Source organism: Temnothorax nylanderi, unplaced genomic scaffold (assembly GCF_030848795.1).
Source record: "Temnothorax nylanderi isolate EJ_2023f unplaced genomic scaffold, tnyl_v1.0 TNYL_tig0030_pilon, whole genome shotgun sequence".
Classification (NCBI taxonomy): domain Eukaryota; kingdom Metazoa; phylum Arthropoda; class Insecta; order Hymenoptera; family Formicidae; genus Temnothorax; species Temnothorax nylanderi.
Genome location: NW_027249092.1, coordinates 629,258 through 641,386, shown reverse-complemented (window position 1 = coordinate 641,386; position 12,129 = coordinate 629,258). Strand labels below are relative to the sequence as shown.

At 36.6% G+C, this 12,129-nt stretch overlaps 1 protein-coding gene across 6 annotated transcripts in view; it reads left to right on the top strand.

Annotated features, from left to right (window-relative positions):
• The window catches only part of Antp (homeobox protein H90), a 107,436-nt gene that overhangs the window by 58,441 nt on the left and 36,866 nt on the right, over positions 1 to 12,129 (top strand). The window contains exons 1-2 of one of the 6 annotated variants that reach the window (XM_071702483.1): positions 9,455 to 9,781; positions 10,847 to 11,135. The exons of the other annotated variants lie outside the window; for them this stretch is intronic. The gene's annotated coding sequence lies outside the window, so the exon portion shown is untranslated. Of the gene's footprint in view, positions 1 to 9,454; positions 9,782 to 10,846; positions 11,136 to 12,129 lie in introns of those variants that run through there. 6 annotated transcript variants of the gene reach the window in all.

Sequence of the window (12,129 nt, the reverse complement as noted above, 5' to 3'; positions counted from 1 at the left end):
TAAACGTAAACGGCTTATAAAAACGAGCCTGTATAATAGAGTAAATATAGGCTTGGTGTTCAGACCATGATAAATTTATAGCTCCACTTATGAAGATTTCGTATTGGCTGACTGGCAGCACTTAACCTTGAAGATGAATATTACTCAAGATAAATTTCGTTCGCGAACAGATTTTTGAAAATTCCTTATCGGAATTACGTTTTTTTCAAATAGATTAAATATGACTTATATAGATAAAAAAGAAAACAAAATTTACATATGAATGTACATCATATTATATTTTGCAAAATTATGAATAGGAAAATCCAAAATATGAAGAAGAAAAATCCAAGGTGCAACTTAATTTTAAAAAACTTGTTTTTAAAAATTCAAGAAATTAAAAAAGATATTTTATACTTTATCGTAACTCTATTCTAAATAGACAAAAATGTCACACATTGACATTTAAAGGTTTTTTTTATTTTTTATCTGGAAGCATAACACACATTAGTTTTACACACAATTTTGTATCATTATAATCTAATTTTTTTAATGATTTTTAATTACTGTGTTTAATAATGATTAATAGTATGTTAATAAATAGTAAAATATATAATAAAATCACATTCGATATATACAAATTGACTGTAGATTAAATGTGTTAAATGCGTCATTGCCTCATTTAAATATGTCAATGTTGTTTCTCTTATGTAAAAGTCAAAAACATAAATCGCTATTTAAATAACAAATGATATGCAAATTTGTTTACTTTTCACTACTGTGACCTATGAAAATACATTTATGATTTGTATAGATTACTGTAAATTAAATATGATTTGTATAGATTACTGTAAATTAAATATTAATCTTTTTTATTTTTAAATAAGCAATTTATTTTTAAATAAGCACATATCTTTATTTTGAATATTAAAGATAAAATCGTCATAAATAAAATAATCAGATACGTTTATTATCGAATACGTTTATTTATGAATATTAATTAGGGTGAACCATGAATTTTCATTATTATAATATTGCTTTTCGTTAATTTGGTGAATTACTTAGAAATTCTAGTCGTAAGGAAATCTCTTCATGTTCTATTCTTACATCTTGTGGCATCTCCCACCCGTGGACTTAGTATAGCCTGACTCCAAGAAGATTTTAATTAAACCCGCCCTTCCAATGTTGCGTTTGATTGGATGAGCTAATCCCATTCGTAGAAAATTTAGGATTTCCTTTCTAGAAAGACAAACCCGTGAAAGCGCGTTAAAATGTTTTTACGGCTTAATGAAAAAATATAATGGTTTATATAATTGTAAATACAGCCACTATTTTAGAAGATAAAATATTTGTTTTATAGAGAGATAATATTTAACTATTTGGATTTGTACGACTAGCAAATTTTTCTCTAATATATGTTTTAAGAAAAAGAATTTTCTTAAGATGCTGTTTGACTATATTATATGCATTATAATACTATAAAAATAATTTTTTAAATTAATTTTAAGTTTAAATAAAACTCATTATGTGTGTGTGTGTCGAATTGTATGTTTGGAACTCACTGTGATAGATTTCTTTAGAAAATTATAATCATTAGGGCGCTGCATTTTCTATAATGAGTATCTTTCTTAAATAAGTCATTCGACGAAAGATTTTGGAAGGTCGGACGAAGAAACATTTGGTTGTCTTACAGGGAGGTCTTAACTGGTACCATGCGGGAGGAGTAGAAGAAAAGCACATCATGAGGATGACATCTAAATCTTGCTTTTCGTTTCACGCTGACTACCCGCCCTTCCGTTGGCTATGCTTAGAGCCAAAATTCCCTTTCCTCCCTTTAACCTTCGAAGGGGTGGATCCTCAAGAGTACACTCCAGACCAAAAATTAATAAATATCTGTAATTAATCTTTTAAAGCCTATTCCATGTAACATAATAATGTAACAATATTTTTCAAGAGTACTTTGTTCTTTAAGTATGTAAATGTAAGATTAAACATGATGCTTATAACGTTTATGATATTTTTGCAAGTAATTTTTTTAAGTATTATGCAAGAGAAATAAATGTCTAAAATTTTGTGTTAGTCTTTCCAAAGTTTTGAATCAATTTGGTGACACTGATCGGACGTGGCTTACGGAGGAACGTAGATTCTCGCTTGAAGAACATAAATCGTATTATGTATACTGGCTCCGTTTTACCTAACATACCGGAACAACGCTTTTTATATTTTTATGGTAGTGAAAGTTGACTACAAGGGTCGAGACCGTGAAGGTATTCCCTTAAGTTTCACCGACAGTCGGAAAAACGAATCCGGCACAAAAGCGAGTTTCACTTTCGCCCCATGATCGTTTCATACTAGCAAGATTCGTTCTTTCCATGGAAGAATCATGAATGTTATTGAGAAAACTTAAATATCTAATAATACTTCTCTTCACTAAAATCAATATACATCTTACTTTTCTTAACAAACTTAAGATTTTGCTAAAGAAACGAAAACGCTAATGATTACGACATGTAATAAAGGAATTTATTTGTTTTTAACGTTGTATATATTCGACACGCTCGCATCGAAATTGCTTAATAAAATTCTTTTAAGAGAGGGATACTGTATTATAAAAAATTGCTTAATGCCCAACATATGTTTATCTAAAATTCTTAAAGCTATATGTAGCGAAGTCTTTAATTGGTAATAGAAATTAATTGAATTCCACACAAACATACACACATTATGCTCTAAATACAATTTGCGATATGGATTTTCTCTCAAAAAAAAAAAGAAGGATTGTTTTTCTATTTTGCGAATCTAGCGTGGATTCCATAGCCATTGATATCACTAGTCGCGAGTTTTCACGTAAAGCGCCGCCCATTCCACGAAATCGTGCACGTGTGCAACGCCGGATTCAGCTGCCTCGTTCGGTTCAGGAATGAATTATCGCCCGTTCGGGGCTGAGCTCTTTCATTTCCAGTCTACGCGGTAGTCCCATCCTTTTCTCTCCTCCGTATCGGCCGAGGCTGCAGACAGCAACGCTTTTTTCTCATCCCTCTGCGATACCTCCCTCTATTCCTCTCTCCGTTTTCTTTTTCAATTTCCATCAGAGATATATCGTATCGTTTTTGTTTCTCTATCTCTTTTATATGCTTGAATAATTTCTGCCTATATTATTTATTATGTACGTTTATTTTAGAATAATTAATGATATTATTTATAATGCTTCTTGTTGTTAATGACACTTTTCCAAAGTTCTATATGCGTGTGAATTTTTTCTAGTTTAATCTAATTTTTGCAAAATCTTCTAGATTTATTGAGATTTAAAATAAATAATTCGTACGGTTTTATGAACAACTTTTGCTATTAAATTTGACAATTATAATATAATCTTGAAAGTAGTATAGTGAAGTGCGCGCGCGATGGTGTTAATTCCGTGCATTTCGCGTACTTTCAAATTCTTCAAAAATTCTTCAAGATTTTGTTATAATTATTATAAACAGAAATAATCATAAGAATGTCACACATACATGCAAATTGTTAGATATTTGCACTTCTTAATACAGTTGTTGAGATTTGATTGACGTATTTAAGTTACGTAATATGTATTATGTGTAAGTTTCGTGGAAAGCTTTCTAATTATTTTTCCGATCTGCGACATGAAACCAATTTTCTGCTTTGAAACTCGTCCGGAGATTCACCAATTCCTTTGAGAATAGCCGAGATAAGGGCAAAATTCATCAGATCTAGCGAAGCAACCTTCATCTTGATATTTGTTTTTGTCCGAAAAGGTCAGACACACACAAGTCGCCATTATGAAAAATATAATATCTTGACCGCATTTTATACCAGATTATTTTCTCACTTGAATTTGCAAAAATGTATTTCTAAAATGGGTTGTTCGTTTTCGTCATGATGTCAAATACAACTTTAAATCTCATAAAAATCTCAAAAATCCTAATTATCCATTTCTCGAATATTATTATAAATTTCAAATACTACTTATATGTGCTCAAAACGTACCTGTATTACATTGATTAAATTGATTAATTTAATTAATATAATACAGAGAAATTTAAAATAAAATCAAACAATATTTGATTATGTTTACATTGAATTTTTATTATCTAATATCCCGTAGACAGATAAAAAGATAAACGTCTAATCATTTAAAAACGTCTTTGGGAGGTAAATCTTTCGTAATTCGTTCAAAGAGAAATGGCATGCGAGGGTACTGGGGACACAATCAATTGGGTGTTTTCGTTTTGAACCATGCTCCACGATCGAGGATGAAAGAAGGTACGAGGAGGGTAAATTGGAATTCCGCGATGCGGAGGATGATGCTGCCTCGGTTGGCCGAGACGAAAGGGGGCATGCTAAAGCGCGAAAGAAGAAGGAAACCGACGGTGGAAAAAGGATAGAGGAGAAGAGTAGGGAGGAGTAGCATCCAAGGAATATTTACTGCCATCTTCTCCACCACTTACCCACAGATTCACTGCCTGAAGTTGTAAACACCTCTTAACTATATGGAGATAGTATCTCGGTTTCCCTCCTCGTATGCCCTAAACTGTTACGTGGGTGTTGCGACTATCATTAATTAGATCATCATATGATTGCAACATGATATTTTTTTTAGTCCATGTGTCTTATAACTAAAAATGCAATTTATGTAAATTACCCGTGATGAAAGAACGAAAGCGGCTGTTATATTTTTTTGTTACAAATCAATTAAATAATATAATAGCATTAAACGTAAAATATCATAATTAAACAGTGTACACACTGTATATCGTATAAATCATTTAAAATTAAACTACAACAGTGTTGCTAGATCGATTTTCCGCTATTTAATTTGCATATCGTATATATGTTATATTTGTTAACGCTAGAACGACACCGATCGATACACTGCTGGCCGCTTGTAGTTTAGCGTTCACCTGAACAAACGGTTTACATATTCATCAATGCTTGGGTCAACATTTGTCGCACGGCAAAGAAATTTCGCATTTAAATGACCTTGCCTTGCGGCAAGTCGAACGCGGCATGGCGGCTTCTTGTCCGCCGTGAAAATGTGACGTTTCCTACGTGTATCGAGATACATCGCGATTTATGTGTCCTGAACTTGACTCGTTTTCAAAACCGGTTTCGCGTTCCATCTCGCTCGGTCGTGGATTATTCAATCGATAACTGTTTCTGAATTTATACATATACCCACTGAACTTTTAGCGACACTTTAAATGTAATTTATCGTTTAACGCTTAACGTGGGAAAAAGTTGACATTAATTGGCTAAAAATATGTAATATTACCAAATATTTCAATACGGATTTAACATAATTGCTATGAGAATATTGCAACAAGTATTTCCTGTCAACTATAACATCCATTAAAATGTTAATTTTTCTTTAATATAATTAATAATTCTACGAATATATGTATATAAGGTAACAATGTGCCTCCAAAGAAATTATGAAAATAGTTAAATATGATAAATAATAGTCGTTAGTGAGGGTATCCGTTCTTAAGTGAAATTATTCATTGTGCAAAAATAGAGCGTGCCCTGCCAGCTAAGAAACGGCAGCACCGAAACAATGAGCTGATGCGCTCTCCGTGGCTGTAGATGGTGGAGACGTGGAGATATAGAACGAGAGAGACAAATAGAAGGAGACGGTGAAACCCACTAAATCAATACTCTGCCATCGCTCCAACTCTGGCTCATCCCCTCGCCTACCCCCTTAGCCCACCCCCGAGTCGTCAGCCCGCTTCTCTCCCGGCATCCTCCTTCACCAGCGTTTCTCGGTTCCGTTCGTTCGTACGCCACCCTTCGTTCCACCCCCGTCACGCTCTCGAAGCGAAACTTCTCTGGCTCCGCTTCCATGGGCTACTCCCGCAGAGAGTTTCCTCTACCATAGGGCTGAATTCTCCCTTATGCGTCAGTATAATCTACCCGATGCTCACGAGATGTCGGTGACGCGTGAAAAACGTATATCCCATATACGTTGCACATACTCTCATTTACAGCTATTTCGTTTATTTTCATTCATTTTCGTCCGCTGAAGACTCACAATAATAGCGAATAAGAGTTTTATTTTGCGGCATTTTTAAACTAACATATTTTATAATTTGCGATAAATAACAATAATTATGCGCTGATTTCTAAAAAAACAACAAAGAACATTAGACATTCTTTATCTCTAGAATTTATATATTATTTTTTTGTACGAGTTATATATTTTTTATGTTGTACGAAGAAGATGAAGTAGAACGTTTTGAAAGAACGTCTTTATATGTATTGATCTTTAAAATATTTTACTGCTCCATAATAATTTAGACATAATATTCAAATAAAGTCTGTGTATTCGGTTTGAAACTTCGTAATTTTAAAACACAATTCTCATAAAATATTTTAGAAGCGACTGTCGACGAGCTTCATTCTGCACGAATAACGGAAAAGCGATATCGCCACGTTGGCACGTAGACTGCAGATCCAAAAAGATACTTGCATGGAATTTTAATTTAAGACTACTTGAAAACGATGAGAACTCGAACAATTTTATATTCTTAACTGCAATCTTTTTCAAATCATATCGAAATCTTGCATTATAATTAATAATCATTCACAAAATAGAGCACAATGTTTTTCGTTATACAATGATATTTTTCTTCATATTTTTTTTTCATATTTTCAACAAAATATATGAGCAATTTTTAAGATACTTTTTTCAAGAGCTTTTTTTTTTAGAATGTATAAGTCTTCTGCTCTCCGTTTTTTTCAAATATTTAATTATGCGAAATAAGAATTTTACTCTATTTTGGGTAAGAATGTAGAAAAAAACATTTAATGAACAATTGATTGATCGGATGATACAACGAGATGGCAATCGAAACTTCAATTCTTCAATTATCACGAAGCTCTGTTTATTTCACGCGGACATTACGCGCTTCATCAACAAACTGGGTCACGTAGTTCTGGTGGCACACACTCGCGCGACCATCCCCGAACCATTTGCAAACGAATGCTGAGCATATCTACGATCGTGAGATCGTACAACTGACTGCGTGGCCTATGAAAGAAGTAGAAGGAGGGAGAGATTACTGATTGTGAGAAGGGGCCCGTGCATCCGCGTATGGGCGTCTGCGTGTGTGCGACTGCCCAAGACGAGGGTACGGTAGTAGCCCCAATGCGTCTGCAATCGAGAGCTAACTGGACAAATAAACGGTTGGCTGCTTCTTACTGCTGACGATATCGTCTCCGCTATATTGATGGCGACTTCATCATATATCCCGACTTACAACGTTGAAAACATACAGCAAACTTTGTCGTAAATTGGTATTGAATATTATTCTGATTTGGTGATATTATTAGAAGAATTTTTGAAGAATCATTAGCTTCTGAAAATATTATAATTCTTAACGAAATTCTTAAATGTCCGCCTTTGAAGCAAATTTGTCGCGTGTATAATATAAACGAATGTTCAATAAGTAACTCTGAAGATCTCGATTAATAACCAAGAAAATCCTGCTTTACTTGCTGCTTTTAAAAAGAATATCAAGTAACAAAAAGTCCAATTACACGGCCGGCAACTCCTGCTTTGTTTCACGGCCGCTGCCCGTTGGTTTATGCCTTCCCTCTCTTTATCTACTTTGCTGCCGTTCTTTAAATTTCTCTCCTTGTTTTTCTTTTCTTTCCTACCGACGTGCGAACTTTTGCTGCCTTGGTAGCTGCCTAGTTTGTGATTTCTCGATGCTACCTCCCTACGCTCTCAGCACACTCTACAACTTAGTGTCTCGTTAATTTCTTGCGATCCTCAAGACGATTACCGCACTTGTCCGAAAATTTAGCGCTTTCGATGTCCCTTAAATCTCTCGCAGTGAGTTAAACTTGCAATAGCAACTCAGCGTTCCGAAAATACGCTTTCGTACATACATCATAGATTCGCGTTCTTTTCTTATATACAGTCTTTACTTGAGAATGTGATTTTGGAACAAAAAATTTAGCATATATAATTATTCACAAGCTATAATAAATTTTAGTACTGTAGACACCAATAAAACATTTCTTTGTCAGCAGTCCATTTAAATCCACGATTATACAAATTGTGATGACGACGTAAGATTTAAAACTTATTAATAAGTGTGATTAATGCCGTTATAAATAACGAGTATGCTAATAGTATATGATATTTCAAAGGGACGAAACAAAAACCTACAATTAATATTTATAACGTAACGTACTATTTGTGTGCGAACTTTACATTTCGTATGTTTCACCGCAGCGCGCAATAGCTGTTCAGACTGCGTAACCACCAATTGCCATCCGTAATAAGTCATAATTGAATAATCAGATTCGTTAGATTTCAGTCGGATTTATTGTTCTTATTGACAAACTCTACCCCCTCATGTTTTTATGATCAGTACAGAAATATATTATTCTTAGAGTATCAATTTAAAGTTTTGGAAGATGTAAAAGATTTTCATGTAAAGTTCCGTGTTTTGACAATAATAAATAAATATTGATACGTATTGATTAATATTGATAGATTAAGATTGATAGATTAATATTGATAGATTACATGAGCACAATCGAACGTATATGTTTCGCTGTCATATATTTACGACGTATCATCCTCTCGAGAAGGTATTTGAGCGTTCTATCCGAGTTACGCGATTCGATGCTGGTAGTCGTCTGATAGGATTACGACTACCGTTGAAAGATTGACGGTCGAATCCGTCAGCAGCTTTCTACAGCACGGACGAACTCGGGATTTTCTGCAATTTTCTCCGCGGCCTTCGGCGCTGTAGGCCGTGCACGTTCCGAGGCTCGAAAGCTCGGCATTCAATTCGAATCGCGTACGCTTGCGGTTGATGAAAGCTTGAATGAGTGGCACGTGGATGCGATGCGCGCGAGCACGGCGGTTTCGTTAGCGTCAGCAATGCTATTTTGAGCATTTCTGGGGATTAAAATTAGTTGAACGAAGAAATAGATTCGTGATAGATACAGTTCTTGGCTCTCCCTCAACTGAATACATGCACAATAAATTAAATGATTAAACGTAATTCAATACCTTGACGAAAACAACTATCGTATATCATCATTTAATCTGAAGACAGAAGACGAAATATATTATGTCCCAATTTTAATACGCATTGGTTGTCATCTTCGCTACCATTAATTTATCTTAAGTCTACTGTCACGATTCTAATTTAGGACACGACTTGTCACTCGTTCCAAAACGTAAAAATATACAGGCATTTAAAACTTTTGAATTAATTTAGCATTTAATTTCGATATTATATTTCAAAATCACATCTAGTTGAAATTGCGTAACTTAACAAGCAACGAAGAACGCCAATCAGACGCAATCTGCTATCCTTGTTGACGCAGAGAGAAACGGCGCGGCCGGCGTGACAGTATATATGGTAGACGCCTCAAGAGTGTCCCGCGGTGCCCCTCGAGCCTCCCCGTGTCCCGAAGACGGACGCAGGGGAGAAGGGACTCTCGTGGTGCTGTACACAACGCAACCACCACCGATGCTGGATCACGGGGGCGTCAAGAGAAGCGAGGGCAGGAGGCTGTAGACCAAGGGGGATACGGGTGTATCGGGGGAGTGAAGCTTAACGCATGTGCACAGGGCGCTTCGCGTCGCGGCGCTCCGGTCCCGCCGGTCGGAGGCTGCGAAACCGAGCGGGCGGAATTCGCGGATCAGAGTCGTCGCATCTCTCGCTTAAGATATACATCACCGCGGCACCGTCCGCGGTTTTCCATGGGTATCGGCGAGCCGAGAGCCGTCCCGACGCTGGCCGACACGCACCAAGCCCCGGTAAGGACTGTCAATCGTGGACGGGATGCCGCGCTCGGAGTACGCTCGGTGACGAATGATATCGTCCGAAATTACGGTCTTTCGTGCAACGCGACACACGTGCGGTACGCCTTGAAGTGCGACAACCAGTACGGAGGACCTGCGGTGGCGAGGCAACTCAACTCCGAATCGGCACAACGATCAAGTTCCAGTTAACAGATCCTGAAGAATCGACGTTTATTTTCTTGGTACTCTCCTTGAGAAAACTTCCGGGATCATTGTGCTTTAGCGCAAGCTAAAGCGATATATTAACGAGACCATCGAATGACTAGAGGGAAGTGTAATATCGTGTGGAGCTCCTCGCAGATTGAAACATTCTCGTCTATATTGACGATCCATACTGCTTCATCATTGATTTCCGCGTTGTATCGTAAACAATAATAAGAAGCTGAGGAAATTTAAGTTGGAAAACGAAGCTTGACCTCGTGCTAGTATTAAAGAAGCGTTCCAGAACTACGTTTTGCATTGTAGATCCTGAACGTTGTAAATCTTACAGGTCAATGTTATATTGCAGTCCATTGAGTACAGTGCGCTGTTCATCGACCTCGCGTGAGCATTACTCTCGTTATGTCTTAAAGAAGCTTAACCAGTAACCCAAGCTTTTATCAGCAATTTCATCCGAGTAAAGGAGCAACGTGGACGAGGATAATTTTGAGTGACCTGATCCGTCTTATGTTGCGCTAAATCGACTGCTCGCTTATTTTTTATCGTTGTTCATCGGCAAGCAGCTTTGTCAGCTAACAAACTATTGCGATTTAGCAATATCTTCTTAAGACAATCTGAACACGTAAGGACTCGAAGCAGTATCATTCGGATTAATCTGGATTACCGAGCACTGTAAGCGTTCAAAGTATTTTGTGCGATCTCCTCCAGTTCGTAGGATTGTGTGCAAAGGTATCGCGGAGGCAAAGTGAGGAAAGGGTGATGGTGAATGGACTCACATGGTTACTCTATCCAATAGACAGTGAGTCTGCTCGAAGGACACATGGTTCGTCGACGGTGTTGGGTTTTTCTGATCCCACGCAGTTTCCCGTCGTACCTGGCTCGGTGACTGTTGGCGAATCTGTTCGCTCTTCGTGGACAAAGACTTCCGAGAAGGTGGTGTGTGAAGGGAAGTACCAGCCACGACGGGGCCCAGCGCCGGGGCGGAGACAAGGCCCCCGGTGCAGGGAAGAAGCGAGGCAGGGGAAGAAGTCGAGTTTAGCGTAGCAGCAACGGCCCTGAAACTACAGGGGAGAACAACTACCCCCTTGAACAGGGGGGAAACTAGAAGGGGACCTCGCCGACGGAGGCGACGGAAAAAGAAGCGACGGAGGTGAGCGGATAGTCAAATGGCTTTAACTACATCTTGAATCGTTGTTAAACAATAACGATGGTACGCTCCATCGCAGGAAACGATTTTATTCAAGTATGAGTCGTAGTATGAATTGAATTTAAATGAAATTTAATAAATAGAGGGTGCAATTTTTATAATCGTGTTCTATTAGAGAACACATATGATATTTGAGATATAATAATTCGGTATAATTTAAAATCGTTTGAATACAAATGATCTAGTTTATTACTCTCAAGAAGCATTAATTTTTTATAAAATGTGCGTTTGATAAGTGATAGAATTATGATAAATCGCAAAACGTACGAGAAATGATGGTGACATTTCAATTAACGTCGAATCATGGTATGTAAAATGCTTCGAGCGTCACATTACAAAACTCATAACCGTCGATCATTGATTCTGCCACAACTCGTTATTCACTTTTCGCTTATTCATCAAAATTTATGTGACTATAAAGCACGTGAATGAACAACGACGTAATGCCTATCGCAATTCTCTCGTAAAATTTCGGCTCTCTTTTCACCTCTAATCATTTAATCATTTTGTATTAGATTAGATAGAAAAAAAATACTATATCTTTAGGACATGTAATCGTTATGTATATATTGATAAGTATATTACTCTGATTCTGATTTTAAAATTACGGTTTGTAAAGAAAGAGGAAGAAAGAGATATATCTCAATTATATAGAAATATCCAATATTATGAAATATGCTAGTATTCGCGTAATTTTCATTATAATACTCATTAAAATGAAAATACTCTTGTCGGTAACAACTGTTTTTTATACATTACGTCAAGTAAAATGTAGTAAAGCAATTTGTAAAGATGGTTGTTCAGCATAGTCGAAGATTAGGTTTTTAGCAAGATTAATGAGGCGAAATTACGCTTTCTGCGAAAGTTCTTATCAAGTCACGCATGAAGCGTGGAATATATCCGCACCGCGTGCTTGAAACGTTTGGCGATTCGCTAA